At 47.6% G+C, this 15,001-nt stretch overlaps 18 non-coding genes across 18 annotated transcripts; all 18 read right to left on the bottom strand.

The window, feature by feature from the left end:
* Positions 1 to 430: 430 nt before the first annotated feature.
* TRNAD-GUC (transfer RNA aspartic acid (anticodon GUC)) lies at positions 431 to 502 on the bottom strand. The gene has a single exon. It is a non-coding gene; the product is annotated as a tRNA-Asp (tRNA).
* A 129-nt stretch (positions 503 to 631) lies between these two features.
* TRNAI-AAU (transfer RNA isoleucine (anticodon AAU)) lies at positions 632 to 705 on the bottom strand. The gene has a single exon. It is a non-coding gene; the product is annotated as a tRNA-Ile (tRNA).
* A 1,151-nt stretch (positions 706 to 1,856) lies between these two features.
* On the bottom strand, positions 1,857 to 1,928 carry TRNAD-GUC (transfer RNA aspartic acid (anticodon GUC)). The gene has a single exon. It is a non-coding gene; the product is annotated as a tRNA-Asp (tRNA).
* A 129-nt stretch (positions 1,929 to 2,057) lies between these two features.
* TRNAI-AAU (transfer RNA isoleucine (anticodon AAU)) lies at positions 2,058 to 2,131 on the bottom strand. The gene has a single exon. It is a non-coding gene; the product is annotated as a tRNA-Ile (tRNA).
* A 1,411-nt stretch (positions 2,132 to 3,542) lies between these two features.
* TRNAI-AAU (transfer RNA isoleucine (anticodon AAU)) lies at positions 3,543 to 3,616 on the bottom strand. The gene has a single exon. It is a non-coding gene; the product is annotated as a tRNA-Ile (tRNA).
* Positions 3,617 to 4,826: 1,210 nt separating this feature from the next.
* TRNAD-GUC (transfer RNA aspartic acid (anticodon GUC)) lies at positions 4,827 to 4,898 on the bottom strand. The gene has a single exon. It is a non-coding gene; the product is annotated as a tRNA-Asp (tRNA).
* A 1,614-nt stretch (positions 4,899 to 6,512) lies between these two features.
* Positions 6,513 to 6,586, bottom strand: TRNAI-AAU (transfer RNA isoleucine (anticodon AAU)). The gene has a single exon. It is a non-coding gene; the product is annotated as a tRNA-Ile (tRNA).
* Positions 6,587 to 7,796: 1,210 nt separating this feature from the next.
* Positions 7,797 to 7,868, bottom strand: TRNAD-GUC (transfer RNA aspartic acid (anticodon GUC)). Its single transcript has one exon. It is a non-coding gene; the product is annotated as a tRNA-Asp (tRNA).
* Positions 7,869 to 9,290: 1,422 nt separating this feature from the next.
* Positions 9,291 to 9,362, bottom strand: TRNAD-GUC (transfer RNA aspartic acid (anticodon GUC)). The gene has a single exon. It is a non-coding gene; the product is annotated as a tRNA-Asp (tRNA).
* Positions 9,363 to 9,491: 129 nt separating this feature from the next.
* On the bottom strand, positions 9,492 to 9,565 carry TRNAI-AAU (transfer RNA isoleucine (anticodon AAU)). Its single transcript has one exon. It is a non-coding gene; the product is annotated as a tRNA-Ile (tRNA).
* Positions 9,566 to 10,484: 919 nt separating this feature from the next.
* On the bottom strand, positions 10,485 to 10,558 carry TRNAI-AAU (transfer RNA isoleucine (anticodon AAU)). The gene has a single exon. It is a non-coding gene; the product is annotated as a tRNA-Ile (tRNA).
* A 718-nt stretch (positions 10,559 to 11,276) lies between these two features.
* TRNAD-GUC (transfer RNA aspartic acid (anticodon GUC)) lies at positions 11,277 to 11,348 on the bottom strand. The gene has a single exon. It is a non-coding gene; the product is annotated as a tRNA-Asp (tRNA).
* A 129-nt stretch (positions 11,349 to 11,477) lies between these two features.
* On the bottom strand, positions 11,478 to 11,551 carry TRNAI-AAU (transfer RNA isoleucine (anticodon AAU)). Its single transcript has one exon. It is a non-coding gene; the product is annotated as a tRNA-Ile (tRNA).
* Positions 11,552 to 12,929: 1,378 nt separating this feature from the next.
* On the bottom strand, positions 12,930 to 13,001 carry TRNAD-GUC (transfer RNA aspartic acid (anticodon GUC)). The gene has a single exon. It is a non-coding gene; the product is annotated as a tRNA-Asp (tRNA).
* A 566-nt stretch (positions 13,002 to 13,567) lies between these two features.
* Positions 13,568 to 13,639, bottom strand: TRNAD-GUC (transfer RNA aspartic acid (anticodon GUC)). The gene has a single exon. It is a non-coding gene; the product is annotated as a tRNA-Asp (tRNA).
* Positions 13,640 to 13,768: 129 nt separating this feature from the next.
* TRNAI-AAU (transfer RNA isoleucine (anticodon AAU)) lies at positions 13,769 to 13,842 on the bottom strand. Its single transcript has one exon. It is a non-coding gene; the product is annotated as a tRNA-Ile (tRNA).
* A 718-nt stretch (positions 13,843 to 14,560) lies between these two features.
* On the bottom strand, positions 14,561 to 14,632 carry TRNAD-GUC (transfer RNA aspartic acid (anticodon GUC)). Its single transcript has one exon. It is a non-coding gene; the product is annotated as a tRNA-Asp (tRNA).
* Positions 14,633 to 14,761: 129 nt separating this feature from the next.
* On the bottom strand, positions 14,762 to 14,835 carry TRNAI-AAU (transfer RNA isoleucine (anticodon AAU)). Its single transcript has one exon. It is a non-coding gene; the product is annotated as a tRNA-Ile (tRNA).
* Positions 14,836 to 15,001: the final 166 nt, after the last annotated feature.

Below are 15,001 nucleotides of genomic sequence, written 5' to 3'. Positions count from 1 at the left end.
CTAACTCATGACTTTGGGAAAAAGGGTCCCAGGTGACAAAATCAGTCGCTGAACGTCTACGTTATGCTCTGCTGCAAACTAATGTCAGGAATCCATTTAATAAGGCTCTGTCCGTGGGCATCTCCCGTACGGACGTTTGTTTCCCCTGGCCAATCTCAGCGGGCTCCTTTCGGCATGTGGTTTCGGCCTATTCGCTCCATGGATTGGGGATATCTACAGAGTTTTTCAGCTTAAACCTTCAGGAAACTGAGGTAGGATAAGTGTGGGTTCTCTCTGTGCAACGACTTAATGGCTTCTTTTTTTGTAGATCTCTTTTTAAAATTCCATCTTTATTTCCATGGAGACTCTGGAGACTCTGGAGACTCTGGAGACTTAAGACTTTGGATTCCTTTTTCCTGAGTTTTCTTTGGTGCACAAAGAAAACAATTGCCTCCCCGTCGGGGAATCGAACCCCGGTCTCCCGCGTGACAGGCGGGGATACTCACCACTATACTAACGAGGAATGGGTATGGTGCTTGCCATCACGGTAACCTGCTTAAATGAAGACAGCAGCAATTTCCACCCACCAGATCTAGGCAGTAGGGAGAAAAAGGAGTTTGAGACTGGTACGGTCAAAAAAGAGGAGACGGACTGGCCCGTACGGGGATCGAACCCGCGACCTTGGCGTTATTAGCACCACGCTCTAACCAGCTGAGCTAACCGGCCATGTTGCGCATGTCGGTTGCCCCGGCCGACACCAGTGGGGATCTCACATGTGTCCCAGTCCTTAGAATAGGTACTGATAGCAGTGTGGAGAAAGGGAAGGGTGTCTCTTTCTCTGTCCTTGTCAGAGGCGACATCACGAGTGCTAGGGCTGACTGTGAACTGGGAACTGTATTCGAAACTTTATTCCACAAGAGAAGGAATCAGAAAGTATAGGAAATAACACGGCACCTGGAAGAGTTTGCAATCTAAAAGCCATAGGCCTTAGGCATGGGCTACACGGGGCCTTGTTGTAGCGCCAGTGATTGAGGGAAAGCTGCAGTCCGCATTTCAGCTGCAACTAACTCATGACTTTGGGCAAACGGGTCCCAGGTGACGAAATCAGTCGCTGACCGTCTACTTTACAAGTTATTGACTCTGGTATATGCTGTGCTGCAAACTAATGTCAGGAATCCATTGGATAAGGCTCTGGCCGTGGGCATCTCCCGTACGGACGTTTGTTTCCCCTGGCCAATCTCAGCGGGCTCCTTTCGGCATGTGGTTTCGGCCTATTCGCTCCATGGATTGGGGATATCTACAGAGTTTTTCAGCTTAAACCTTAAGGAAACTGAGGTAGGATAAGTGTGGGTTCTCTCTGTGCAACAACTTAATGGCTTCTTTTTTTGTAGATCTCTTTTTAAATTTCCATCTTTATTTCCATGGAGTCTCTGGAGACTTAAGACTTTGGTTTCTTTCTACCTTTAAGGTTCCTTACGCTCCCTCTAGGATTTTACCTCCTTTTTCCTTAGTTTTCTAACTCATGACTTTGGGAAAAAGGGTCCCAGGTGACAAAATCAGTCGCTGAACGTCTACGTTATGCTATGCTGCAAACTAATGTCAGGAATCCATTAAATAAGGCTCTGTCCGTGGGCATCTCCCGTACGGACATTTGTTTCCCCTGGCCAATCTACAGAGTTTTTCAGCTTAAACCTTCAGGAAACTGAGGTAGGATAAGTGTGGGTTCTCTCTGTGCAACGACTTAATGGCTTCTTTTTTTGTAGATCTCTTTTTAAAATTCCATCTTTATTTCCATGGAGACTCTGGAGACTCTGGAGACTTAAGACTTTGGATTCCTTTTTCCTGAGTTTTCTTTGGTGCACAAAGAAAACAATTGCCTCCCCGTCGGGGAATCGAACCCCGGTCTCCCGCGTGACAGGCGGGGATACTCACCACTATACTAACGAGGAATGGGTATGGTGCTTGCCATCACGGTAACCTGCTTAAATGAAGACAGCAGCAATTTCCACCCACCAGATCTAGGCAGTAGGGAGAAAAAGGAGTTTGAGACTGGTACGGTCAAAAAAGAGGAGACGGACTGGCCCATACGGGGATCGAACCCGCGACCTTGGCGTTATTAGCACCACGCTCTAACCAGCTGAGCTAACCGGCCATGTTGCGCATGTTGGCTGCCCCGGCCGACACCAGTGGGGATCTCACATGTGTCCCAGTCCTTAGAATAGGTACTGATAGCAGTGTGGAGAAAGGGAAGGGTGTCTCTTTCTCTGTCCTTGTCAGAGGCGACATCACGAGTGCTAGGGCTGACTGTGAACTGGGAACTGTATTCGAAACTTTATTCCACAAGAGAAGGAATCAGAAAGTATAGGAAATAACACGGCACCTGGAAGAGTTTGCAATCTAAAAGCCATAGGCCTTAGGCATGGGCTACACGGGGCCTTGTTGTAGCGCCAGTGATTGAGGGAAAGCTGCAGTCCGCATTTCAGCTGCAACTAACTCATGACTTTGGGCAAACGGGTCCCAGGTGACGAAATCAGTCGCTGACCGTCTACTTTACAAGTTATTGACTCTGGTATATGCTGTGCTGCAAACTAATGTCAGGAATCCATTGGATAAGGCTCTGGCCGTGGGCATCTCCCGTACGGACGTTTGTTTCCCCTGGCCAATCTCAGCGGGCTCCTTTCGGCATGTGGTTTCGGCCTATTCGCTCCATGGATTGGGGATATCTACAGAGTTTTTCAGCTTAAACCTTAAGGAAACTGAGGTAGGATAAGTGTGGGTTCTCTCGGTGCAACAACTTAATGGCTTCTTTTTTTGTAGATCTCTTTTTAAATTTCCATCTTTATTTCCATGGAGTCTCTGGAGACTTAAGACTTTGGTTTCTTTCTACATTTAAGGTTCCTTACGCTCCCTCTAGGATTTTACCTCCTTTTTCCTTAGTTTTCTAACTCATGACTTTGGGAAAAAGGGTCCCAGGTGACAAAATCAGTCGCTGAACGTCTACGTTATGCTCTGCTGCAAACTAATGTCAGGAATCCATTAAATAAGGCTCTGTCCGTGGGCATCTCCCGTACGGACGTTTGTTTCCCCTGGCCAATCTCAGCGGGCTCCTTTCGGCATGTGGTTTCGGCCTATTCGCTCCATGGATTGGGGATATCTACAGAGTTTTTCAGCTTAAACCTTCAGGAAACTGAGGTAGGATAAGTGTGGGTTCTCTCTGTGCAACGACTTAATGGCTTCTTTTTTTGTAGATCTCTTTTTAAAATTCCATCTTTATTTCCATGGAGACTCTGGAGACTCTGGAGACTTAAGACTTTGGATTCCTTTTTCCTGAGTTTTCTTTGGTGCACAAAGAAAACAATTGCCTCCCCGTCGGGGAATCGAACCCCAGTCTCCCGCGTGACAGGCGGGGATACTCACCACTATACTAACGAGGAATGGGTATGGTGCTTGCCATCACGGTAACCTGCTTAAATGAAGACAGCAGCAATTTCCACCCACCAGATCTAGGCAGTAGGGAGAAAAAGGAGTTTGAAACTGGTACGGTCAAAAAAGAGGAGACGGACTGGCCCGTACGGGGATCGAACCCGCGACCTTGGCGTTATTAGCACCACGCTCTAACCAGCTGAGCTAACCGGCCATGTTGCGCATGTCGGCTGCCCCGGCCGACACCAGTGGGGATCTCACATGTGTCCCAGTCCTTAGAATAGGTACTGATAGCAGTGTGGAGAAAGGGAAGGGTGTCTCTTTCTCTGTCCTTGTCAGAGGCGACATCACGAGTGCTAGGGCTGACTGTGAACTGGGAACTGTATTCGAAACTTTATTCCACAAGAGAAGGAATCAGAAAGTATAGGAAATAACACGGCACCTGGAAGAGTTTGCAATCTAAAAGCCATAGGCCTTAGGCATGGGCTACACGGGGCCTTGTTGTAGCGCCAGTGATTGAGGGAAAGCTGCAGTCCGCATTTCAGCTGCAACTAACTCATGACTTTGGGCAAACGGGTCCCAGGTGACGAAATCAGTCGCTGACCGTCTACTTTACAAGTTATTGACTCTGGTATATGCTGTGCTGCAAACTAATGTCAGGAATCCATTGGATAAGGCTCTGGCCGTGGGCATCTCCCGTACGGACGTTTGTTTCCCCTGGCCAATCTCAGTGGGCTCCTTTCGGCATGTGGTTTCGGCCTATTCGCTCCATGGATTGGGGATATCTACAGAGTTTTTCAGCTTAAACCTTAAGGAAACTGAGGTAGGATAAGTGTGGGTTCTCTCGGTGCAACGACTTAATGGCTTCTTTTTTTGTAGATCTCTTTTTAAATTTCCATCTTTATTTCCATGGAGTCTCTGGAGACTTAAGACTTTGGTTTCTTTCTACCTTTAAGGTTCCTGACGCTCTATCTAGGATTTTACCTCCTTTTTCCTTAGTTTTCTAACTCATGACTTTGGGAAAACGGGTCCCAGGTGACAAAATCAGTCGCTGAACATCTACGTTATGCTCTGCTGCAAACTAATGTCAGGAATCCATTAAATAAGGCTCTGTCCGTGGGCATCTCCCATACGGACGTTTGTTTCCCCTGGCCAATCTCAGCGGGCTCCTTTCGGCATGTGGTTTCGGCCTATTCGCTCCATGGATTGGGGATATCTACAGAGTTTTTCAGCTTAAACCTTCAGGAAACTGAGGTAGGATAAGTGTGGGTTCTCTCTGTGCAACGACTTAATGGCTTCTTTTTTTGTAGATCTCTTTTTAAAATTCCATCTTTATTTCCATGGAGACTCTGGAGACTCTGGAGACTTAAGACTTTGGATTCCTTTTTCCTGAGTTTTCTTTGGTGCACAAAGAAAACAATTGCCTCCCCGTCGGGGAATCGAACCCCGGTCTCCCGCGTGACAGGCGGGGATACTCACCACTATACTAACGAGGAATGGGTATGGTGCTTGCCATCACGGTAACCTGCTTAAATGAAGACAGCAGCAATTTCCACCCACGAGATCTAGGCAGTAGGGAGAAAAAGGAGTTTGAGACTGGTACGGTCAAAAAAGAGGAGACGGACTGGCCCGTACGGGGATCGAACCCGCGACCTTGGCGTTATTAGCACCACACTCTAACCAGCTGAACTAACCGGCAATGTTGCGCATGTCGGCTGCCCCGGCCGACACCAGTGGGGATCTCACATGTGTCCCAGTCCTTAGAATAGGTACTGATAGCAGTGTGGAGAAAGGGAAGGGTGTCTCTTTCTCTGTCCTTGTCAGAGGCGACATCACGAGTGCTAGGGCTGACTGTGAACTGGGAACTGTATTCGAAACTTTATTCCACAAGAGAAGGAATCAGAAAGTATAGGAAATAACACGGCACCTGGAAGAGTTTGCAATCTAAAAGCCATAGGCCTTAGGCATGGGCTACACGGGGCCTTGTTGTAGCGCCAGTGATTGAGGGAAAGCTGCAGTCCGCATTTCAGCTGCAACTAACTCATGACTTTGGGCAAACGGGTCCCAGGTGACGAAATCAGTCGCTGACCGTCTACTTTACAAGTTATTGACTCTGGTATATGCTGTGCTGCAAACTAATGTCAGGAATCCATTGGATAAGGCTCTGGCCGTGGGCATCTCCCGTACGGACGTTTGTTTCCCCTGGCCAATCTCAGCGGGCTCCTTTCGGCATGTGGTTTCGGCCTATTCGCTCCATGGATTGGGGATATCTACAGAGTTTTTCAGCTTAAACCTTAAGGAAACTGAGGTAGGATAAGTGTGGGTTCTCTCGGTGCAACAACTTAATGGCTTCTTTTTTTGTAGATCTCTTTTTAAATTTCCATCTTTATTTCCATGGAGTCTCTGGAGACTTAAGACTTTGGTTTCTTTCTACCTTTAAGGTTCCTTACGCTCCCTCTAGGATTTTACCTCCTTTTTCCTTAGTTTTCTAACTCATGACTTTGGGAAAAAGGGTCCCAGGTGACAAAATCAGTCGCTGAACGTCTACGTTATGCTCTGCTGCAAACTAATGTCAGGAATCCATTAAATAAGGCTCTGTCCGTGGGCATCTCCCGTACGGACGTTTGTTTCCCCTGGCCAATCTCAGCGGGCTCCTTTCGGCATGTGGTTTCGGCCTATTCGCTCCATGGATTGGGGATATCTACAGAGTTTTTCAGCTTAAACCTTCAGGAAACTGAGGTAGGATAAGTGTGGGTTCTCTCTGTGCAACGACTTAATGGCTTCTTTTTTTGTAGATCTCTTTTTAAAATTCCATCTTTATTTCCATGGAGACTCTGGAGACTCTGGAGACTTAAGACTTTGGATTCCTTTTTCCTGAGTTTTCTTTGGTGCACAAAGAAAACAATTGCCTCCCCGTCGGGGAATCGAACCCCAGTCTCCTGCGTGACAGGCGGGGATACTGACCACTATACTAACGAGGAATGGGTATGGTGCTTGCCATCACGGTAACCTGCTTAAATGAAGACAGCAGCAATTTCCACCCACCAGATCTAGGCAGTAGGGAGAAAAAGGAGTTTGAGACTGGTACGGTCAAAAAAGAGGAGACGGACTGGCCCGTACGGGGATCGAACCCGCGACCTTGGCGTTATTAGCACCACGCTCTAACCAGCTGAGCTAACCGGCCATGTTGCGCATGTCGGCTGCCCCGGCCGACACCAGTGGGGATCTCACATGTGTCCCAGTCCTTAGAATAGGTACTGATAGCAGTGTGGAGAAAGGGAAGGGTGTCTCTTTCTCTGTCCTTGTCAGAGGCGACATCACGAGTGCTAGGGCTGACTGTGAACTGGGAACTGTATTCGAAACTTTATTCCACAAGAGAAGGAATCAGAAAGTATAGGAAATAACACGGCACCTGGAAGAGTTTGCAATCTAAAAGCCATAGGCCTTAGGCATGGGCTACACGGGGCCTTGTTGTAGCGCCAGTGATTGAGGGAAAGCTGCAGTCCGCATTTCAGCTGCAACTAACTCATGACTTTGGGCACACAGGTCCCAGGTGACGAAATCAGTCGCTGACCGTCTACTTTACAAGTTATTGACTCTGGTATATGCTGTGCTGCAAACTAATGTCAGGAATCCATTGGATAAGGCTCTGGCCGTGGGCATCTCCCGTACGGACGTTTGTTTCCCCTGGCCAATCTCAGCGGGCTCCTTTCGGCATGTGGTTTCGGCCTATTCGCTCCATGGATTGGGGATATCTACAGAGTTTTTCAGCTTAAACCTTAAGGAAACTGAGGTAGGATAAGTGTGGGTTCTCTCGGTGCAACAACCTAATGGCTTCTTTTTTTGTAGATCTCTTTTTAAATTTCCATCTTTATTTCCATGGAGTCTCTGGAGACTTAAGACTTTGGTTTCTTTCTACCTTTAAGGTTCCTTACGCTCCCTCTAGGATTTTACCTCCTTTTTCCTTAGTTTTCTAACTCATGACTTTGGGAAAAAGGGTCCCAGGTGACAAAATCAGTCGCTGAACGTCTACGTTATGCTCTGCTGCAAACTAATGTCAGGAATCCATTAAATAAGGCTCTGTCCGTGGGCATCTCCCGTACGGACGTTTGTTTCCCCTGGCCAATCTCAGCGGGCTCCTTTCGGCATGTGGTTTCTGCCTATTCGCTCCATGGATTGGGGATATCTACAGAGTTTTTCAGCTTAAACCTTCAGGAAACTGAGGTAGGATAAGTGTGGGTTCTCTCTGTGCAACGACTTAATGGCTTCTTTTTTTGTAGATCTCTTTTTAAAATTCCATCTTTATTTCCATGGAGTCTCTGGAGACTCTGGAGACTTAAGACTTTGGATTCCTTTTTCCTGAGTTTTCTTTGGTGCATAAAGAAAACAATTGCTTCCCCGTCGGGGAATTGAACCCCGGTCTCCCGCGTGACAGGCGGGGATACTCACCACTATACTAACGAGGAATGGGTATGGTGCTTGCCATCACGGTAACCTGCTTAAATGAAGACAGCAGCAATTTCCACCCACCAGATCTAGGCAGTAGGGAGAAAAAGGAGTTTGAGACTGGTACGGTCAAAAAAGAGGAGACGGACTGGCCCGTACGGGGATCGAACCCGCGACCTTGGCGTTATTAGCACCACGCCCTAACCAGCTGAGCTAACCGGCCATGTTGCGCATGTCGGCTGCCCCGGCCGACACCAGTGGGGATCTCACATGTGTCCCAGTCCTTAGAATAGGTACTGATAGCAGTGTGGAGAAAGGGAAGGGTGTCTCTTTCTCTGTCCTTGTCAGAGGCGACATCACGAGTGCTAGGGCTGACTGTGAACTGGGAACTGTATTCGAAACTTTATTCCACAAGAGAAGGAATCAGAAAGTATAGGAAATAACACGGCACCTGGAAGAGTTTGCAATCTAAAAGCCATAGGCCTTAGGCATGGGCTACACGGGGCCTTGTTGTAGCGCCAGTGATTGAGGGAAAGCTGCAGTCCGCATTTCAGCTGCAACTAACTCATGACTTTGGGCAAACGGGTCCCAGGTGACGAAATCAGTCGCTGACCGTCTACTTTACAAGTTATTGACTCTGGTATATGCTGTGCTGCAAACTAATGTCAGGAATCCATTGGATAAGGCTCTGGCCGTGGGCATCTCCCGTACGGACGTTTGTTTCCCCTGGCCAATCTCAGCGGGCTCCTTTCGGCATGTGGTTTCGGCCTATTCGCTCCATGGATTGGGGATATCTACAGAGTTTTTCAGCTTAAACCTTAAGGAAACTGAGGTAGGATAAGTGTGGGTTCTCTCGGTGCAACAACTTAATGGCTTCTTTTTTTGTAGATCTCTTTTTAAATTTCCATCTTTATTTCCATGGAGTCTCTGGAGACTTAAGACTTTGGTTTCTTTCTACCTTTAAGGTTCCTTACGCTCCCTCTAGGATTTTACCTCCTTTTTCCTTAGTTTTCTAACTCATGACTTTGGGAAAAAGGGTCCCAGGTGACAAAATCAGTCGCTGAACGTCTACGTTATGCTCTGCTGCAAACTAATGTCAGGAATCCATTTAATAAGGCTCTGTCCGTGGGCATCTCCCGTACGGACGTTTGTTTCCCCTGGCCAATCTCAGCGGGCTCCTTTCGGCATGTGGTTTCGGCCTATTCGCTCCATGGATTGGGGATATCTACAGAGTTTTTCAGCTTAAACCTTCAGGAAACTGAGGTAGGATAAGTGTGGGTTCTCTCTGTGCAACGACTTAATGGCTTCTTTTTTTGTAGATCTCTTTTTAAAATTCCATCTTTATTTCCATGGAGACTCTGGAGACTCTGGAGACTCTGGAGACTTAAGACTTTGGATTCCTTTTTCCTGAGTTTTCTTTGGTGCACAAAGAAAACAATTGCCTCCCCGTCGGGGAATCGAACCCCGGTCTCCCGCGTGACAGGCGGGGATACTCACCACTATACTAACGAGGAATGGGTATGGTGCTTGCCATCACGGTAACCTGCTTAAATGAAGACAGCAGCAATTTCCACCCACCAGATCTAGGCAGTAGGGAGAAAAAGGAGTTTGAGACTGGTACGGTCAAAAAAGAGGAGACGGACTGGCCCGTACGGGGATCGAACCCGCGACCTTGGCGTTATTAGCACCACGCTCTAACCAGCTGAGCTAACCGGCCATGTTGCGCATGTCGGTTGCCCCGGCCGACACCAGTGGGGATCTCACATGTGTCCCAGTCCTTAGAATAGGTACTGATAGCAGTACCTATAGGTACTTAAACCTTAAGGAAACTGAGGTAGGATAAGTGTGGGTTCTCTTGGTGCAACGACTTAATGGCTTCTTTTTTTGTAGATCTCTTTTTAAATTTCCATCTTTATTTCCATGGAGTCTCTGGAGACTTAAGACTTTGGTTTCTTTCTACCTTTAAGGTTCCTGACGCTCTCTCTAGGATTTTACCTCCTTTTTCCTTAGTTTTCTAACTCATGACTTTGGGAAAACGGGTCCCAGGTGACAAAATCAGTCGCTGAACGTCTACGTTATGCTCTGCTGCAAACTAATGTCAGGAATCCATTAAATAAGGCTCTGTCCGTGGGCATCTCCCGTACGGACGTTTGTTTCCCCTGGCCAATCTCAGCGGGCTCCTTTCGGCATGTGGTTTCGGCCTATTCGCTCCATGGATTGGGGATATCTACAGAGTTTTTCAGCTTAAACCTTCAGGAAACTGAGGTAGGATAAGTGTGGGTTCTCTCTGTGCAACGACTTAATGGCTTCTTTTTTTGTAGATCTCTTTTTAAAATTCCATCTTTATTTCCATGGAGACTCTGGAGACTCTGGAGACTTAAGACTTTGGATTCCTTTTTCCTGAGTTTTCTTTGGTGCACAAAGAAAACAATTGCCTCCCTGTCGGGGAATCGAACCCCGGTCTCCCGCGTGACAGGCGGGGATACTCACCACTATACTAACGAGGAATGGGTATGGTGCTTGCCATCACGGTAACCTGCTTAAATGAAGACAGCAGCAATTTCCACCCACCAGATCTAGGCAGTAGGAAGAAAAAGGAGTTTGAGACTGGTACGGTCAAAAAAGAGGAGACGGACTGGCCCGTACGGGGATCGAACCCGCGACCTTGGCGTTATTAGCACCACGCTCTAACCAGCTGAGCTAACCGGCCATGTTGCGCATGTTGGCTGCCCCGGCCGACACCAGTGGGGATCTCACATGTGTCCCAGTTCTTAGAATAGGTACTGATAGCAGTACCTATAGGTACTTAAACCTTAAGGAAACTGAGGTAGGATAAGTGTGGGTTCTCTCGGTGCAACGACTTAATGGCTTCTTTTTTTGTAGATCTCTTTTTAAATTTCCATCTTTATTTCCATGGAGTCTCTGGAGACTTAAGACTTTGGTTTCTTTCTACCTTTAAGGTTCCTGACGCTCTCTCTAGGATTTTACCTCCTTTTTCCTTAGTTTTCTAACTCATGACTTTGGGAAAACGGGTCCCAGGTGACAAAATCAGTCGCTGAACGTCTACGTTATGCTCTGCTGCAAACTAATGTCAGGAATCCATTAAATAAGGCTCTGTCCGTGGGCATCTCCCGTACGGACGTTTGTTTCCCCTGGCCAATCTCAGCGGGCTCCTTTCGGCATGTGGTTTCGGCCTATTCGCTCCATGGATTGGGGATATCTACAGAGTTTTTTAGCTTAAACCTTCAGGAAACTGAGGTAGGATAAGTGTGGGTTCTCTCTGTGCAACGACTTAATGGCTTCTTTTTTTGTAGATCTCTTTTTAAAATTCCATCTTTATTTCCATGGAGACTCTGGAGACTCTGGAGACTTAAGACTTTGGATTCCTTTTTCCTGAGTTTTCTTTGGTGCACAAAGAAAACAATTGCCTCCCCGTCGGGGAATCGAACCCCGGTCTCCCGCGTGACAGGCGGGGATACTCACCACTATACTAACGAGGAATGGGTATGGTGCTTGCCATCACGGTAACCTGCTTAAATGAAGACAGCAGCAATTTCCACCCACCAGATCTAGGCAGTAGGGAGAAAAAGGAGTTTGAGACTGGTACGGTCAAAAAAGAGGAGACGGACTGGCCCGTACGGGGATCGAACCCGCGACCTTGGCGTTATTAGCACCACGCTCTAACCAGCTGAGCTAACCGGCCATGTTGCGCATGTTGGCTGCCCCGGCCGACACCAGTGGGGATCTCACATGTGTCCCAGTCCTTAGAATAGGTACTGATAGCAGTGTGGAGAAAGGGAAGGGTGTCTCTTTCTCTGTCCTTGTCAGAGGCGACATCACGAGTGCTAGGGCTGACTGTGAACTGGGAACTGTATTCGAAACTTTATTCCACAAGAGAAGGAATCAGAAAGTATAGGAAATAACACGGCACCTGGAAGAGTTTGCAATCTAAAAGCCATAGGCCTTAGGCATGGGCTACACGGGGCCTTGTTGTAGCGCCAGTGATTGAGGGAAAGCTGCAGTCCGCATTTCAGCTGCAACTAACTCATGACTTTGGGCACACAGGTCCCAGGTGACGAAATCAGTCGCTGACCGTCTACTTTACAAGTTATTGACTCTGGTATATGCTGTGCTGCAAACTAATGTCAGGAATCCATTGGATAAGGCTCTGGCCGTGGGCATCTCCCGTACGGACGTTTGTTTGTTTTACCTCCTTTTTCCTTAGTTTTCTAACTCATGACTTTGGGAAAAAGGGTCCCAGGTGACAAAATCAGTCGCTGAACGTCTACGTTATGCTCTGCTGCAAACTAATGTCAGGAATCCATTAAATAAGGCTCTGTCCGTGGGCATCTCCCGTACGGACGTTTGTTTCCCCTGGCCAATCTCAGCGGGCTCCTTTCGGCATGTGGTTTCGGCCTATTCGCTCCATGGATTGGGGATATCTACAGAGTTTTTCAGCTTAAACCTTCAGGAAACTGAGGTAGGATAAGTGTGGGTTCTCTCTGTGCAACAACTTAATGGCTTCTTTTTTTGTAGATCTCTTTTTAAAATTCCATCTTTATTTCCATGGAGACTCTGGAGACTTAAGACTTTGGTTTCTTTCTACCTTTAAGGTTCCTTACGCTCCCTCTAGGATTTTACCTCCTTTTTCCTTAGTTTTCTAACTCATGACTTTGGGAAAAAGGGTCCCATGTGACAAAATCAGTCGCTGAACGTCTACGTTATGCTCTGCTGCAAACTAATGTCAGGAATCCATTAAATAAGGCTCTGTCCGTGGGCATCTCCCGTACGGACGTTTGTTTCCCCTGGCCAATCTCAGCGGGCTCCTTTCGGCATGTGGTTTCGGCCTATTCGCTCCATGGATTGGGGATATCTACAGAGTTTTTCAGCTTAAACCTTCAGGAAACTGAGGTAGGATAAGTGTGGGTTCTCTCTGTGCAACGACTTAATGGCTTCTTTTTTTGTAGATCTCTTTTTAAAATTCCATCTTTATTTCCATGGAGACTCTGGAGACTCTGGAGACTTAAGACTTTGGATTCCTTTTTCCTGAGTTTTCTTTGGTGCACAAAGAAAACAATTGCCTCCCCGTCGGGGAATCGAACCCCGGTCTCCCGCGTGACAGGCGGGGATACTCACCACTATACTAACGAGGAATGGGTATGGTGCGTGCCATCACGGTAACCTGCTTAAATGAAGACAGCAGCAATTTCCACCCACCAGATCTAGGCAGTAGGGAGAAAAAGGAGTTTGAGACTGGTACGGTCAAAAAAGAGGAGACGGACTGGCCCGTACGGGGATCGAACCCGCGACCTTGGCGTTATTAGCACCACGCTCTAAAATCAGTCGCTGAACGTCTACGTTATGCTCTGCTGCAAACTAATGTCAGGAATCCATTAAATAAGGCTCTGTCCGTGGGCATCTCCCGTACGGACGTTTGTTTCCCCTGGCCAATCTCAGCGGGCTCCTTTCGGCATGTGGTTTCGGCCTATTCGCTCCATGGATTGGGGATATCTACAGAGTTTTTCAGCTTAAACCTTCAGGAAACTGAGGTAGGATAAGTGTGGGTTCTCTCTGTGCAACGACTTAATGGCTTCTTTTTTTGTAGATCTCTTTTTAAAATTCCATCTTTATTTCCATGGAGACTCTGGAGACTCTGGAGACTTAAGACTTTGGATTCCTTTTTCCTGAGTTTTCTTTGGTGCACAAAGAAAACAATTGCCTCCCCGTCGGGGAATCGAACCCCGGTCTCCCGCGTGACAGGCGGGGATACTCACCACTATACTAACGAGGAATGGGTATGGTGCTTGCCATCACGGTAACCTGCTTAAATGAAGACAGCAGCAATTTCCACCCACCAGATCTAGGCAGTAGGGAGAAAAAGGAGTTTGAGACTGGTACGGTCAAAAAAGAGGAGACGGACTGGCCCGTACGGGGATCGAACCCGCGACCTTGGCGTTATTAGCACCACGCTCTAACCAGCTGAGCTAACCGGCCATGTTGCGCATGTTGGCTGCCCCGGCCGACACCAGTGGGGATCTCACATGTGTCCCAGTCCTTAGAATAGGTACTGATAGCAGTACCTATAGGTACTTAAACCTTAAGGAAACTGAGGTAGGATAAGTGTGGGTTCTCTCGGTGCAACGACTTAATGGCTTCTTTTTTTGTAGATCTCTTTTTAAATTTCCATCTTTATTTCCATGGAGTCTCTGGAGACTTAAGACTTTGGTTTCTTTCTACCTTTTAGGTTCCTGACGCTCTCTCTAGGATTTTACCTCCTTTTTCCTTAGTTTTCTAACTCATGACTTTGGGAAAACGGGTCCCAGGTGACAAAATCAGTCGCTGAACGTCTACGTTATGCTCTGCTGCAAACTAATGTCAGGAATCCATTAAATAAGGCTCTGTCCGTGGGCATCTCCCGTACGGACGTTTGTTTCCCCTGGCCAATCTCAGCGGGCTCCTTTCGGCATGTGGTTTCGGCCTATTCGCTCCATGGATTGGGGATATCTACAGAGTTTTTCAGCTTAAACCTTCAGGAAACTGAGGTAGGATAAGTGTGGGTTCTCTCTGTGCAACGACTTAATGGCTTCTTTTTTTGTAGATCTCTTTTTAAAATTCCATCTTTATTTCCATGGAGACTCTGGAGACTCTGGAGACTTAAGACTTTGGATTCCTTTTTCCTGAGTTTTCTTTGGTGCACAAAGAAAACAATTGCCTCCCCGTCGGGGAATCGAACCCCGGTCTCCCGCGTGACAGGCGGGGATACTCACCACTATACTAACGAGGAATGGGTATGGTGCTTGCCATCACGGTAACCTGCTTAAATGAAGACAGCAGCAATTTCCACCCACCAGATCTAGGCAGTAGGGAGAAAAAGGAGTTTGAGACTGGTACGGTCAAAAAAGAGGAGACGGACTGGCCCGTACGGGGATCGAACCCGCGACCTTGGCGTTATTAGCACCACGCTCTAACCAGCTGAGCTAACCGGCCATGTTGCGCATGTTGGCTGCCTCGGCCGACACCAGTGGGGATCTCACATGTGTCCCAGTCCTTAGAATAGGTACTGATAGCAGTGTGGAGAAAGGGAAGGGTGTCTCTTTCTCTGTCCTTGTCAGAGGCGACATCACGAGTGCTAGGGCTGACTGTGAACTGGGAA

The sequence above is a fragment of the Hyla sarda genome, chromosome 4 (assembly GCF_029499605.1).
Source record: "Hyla sarda isolate aHylSar1 chromosome 4, aHylSar1.hap1, whole genome shotgun sequence".
NCBI lineage: Eukaryota > Metazoa > Chordata > Amphibia > Anura > Hylidae > Hyla > Hyla sarda.
Note: the sequence above shows the minus strand (reverse complement) of the source record. Positions and strands in the feature narration are given on the sequence as shown.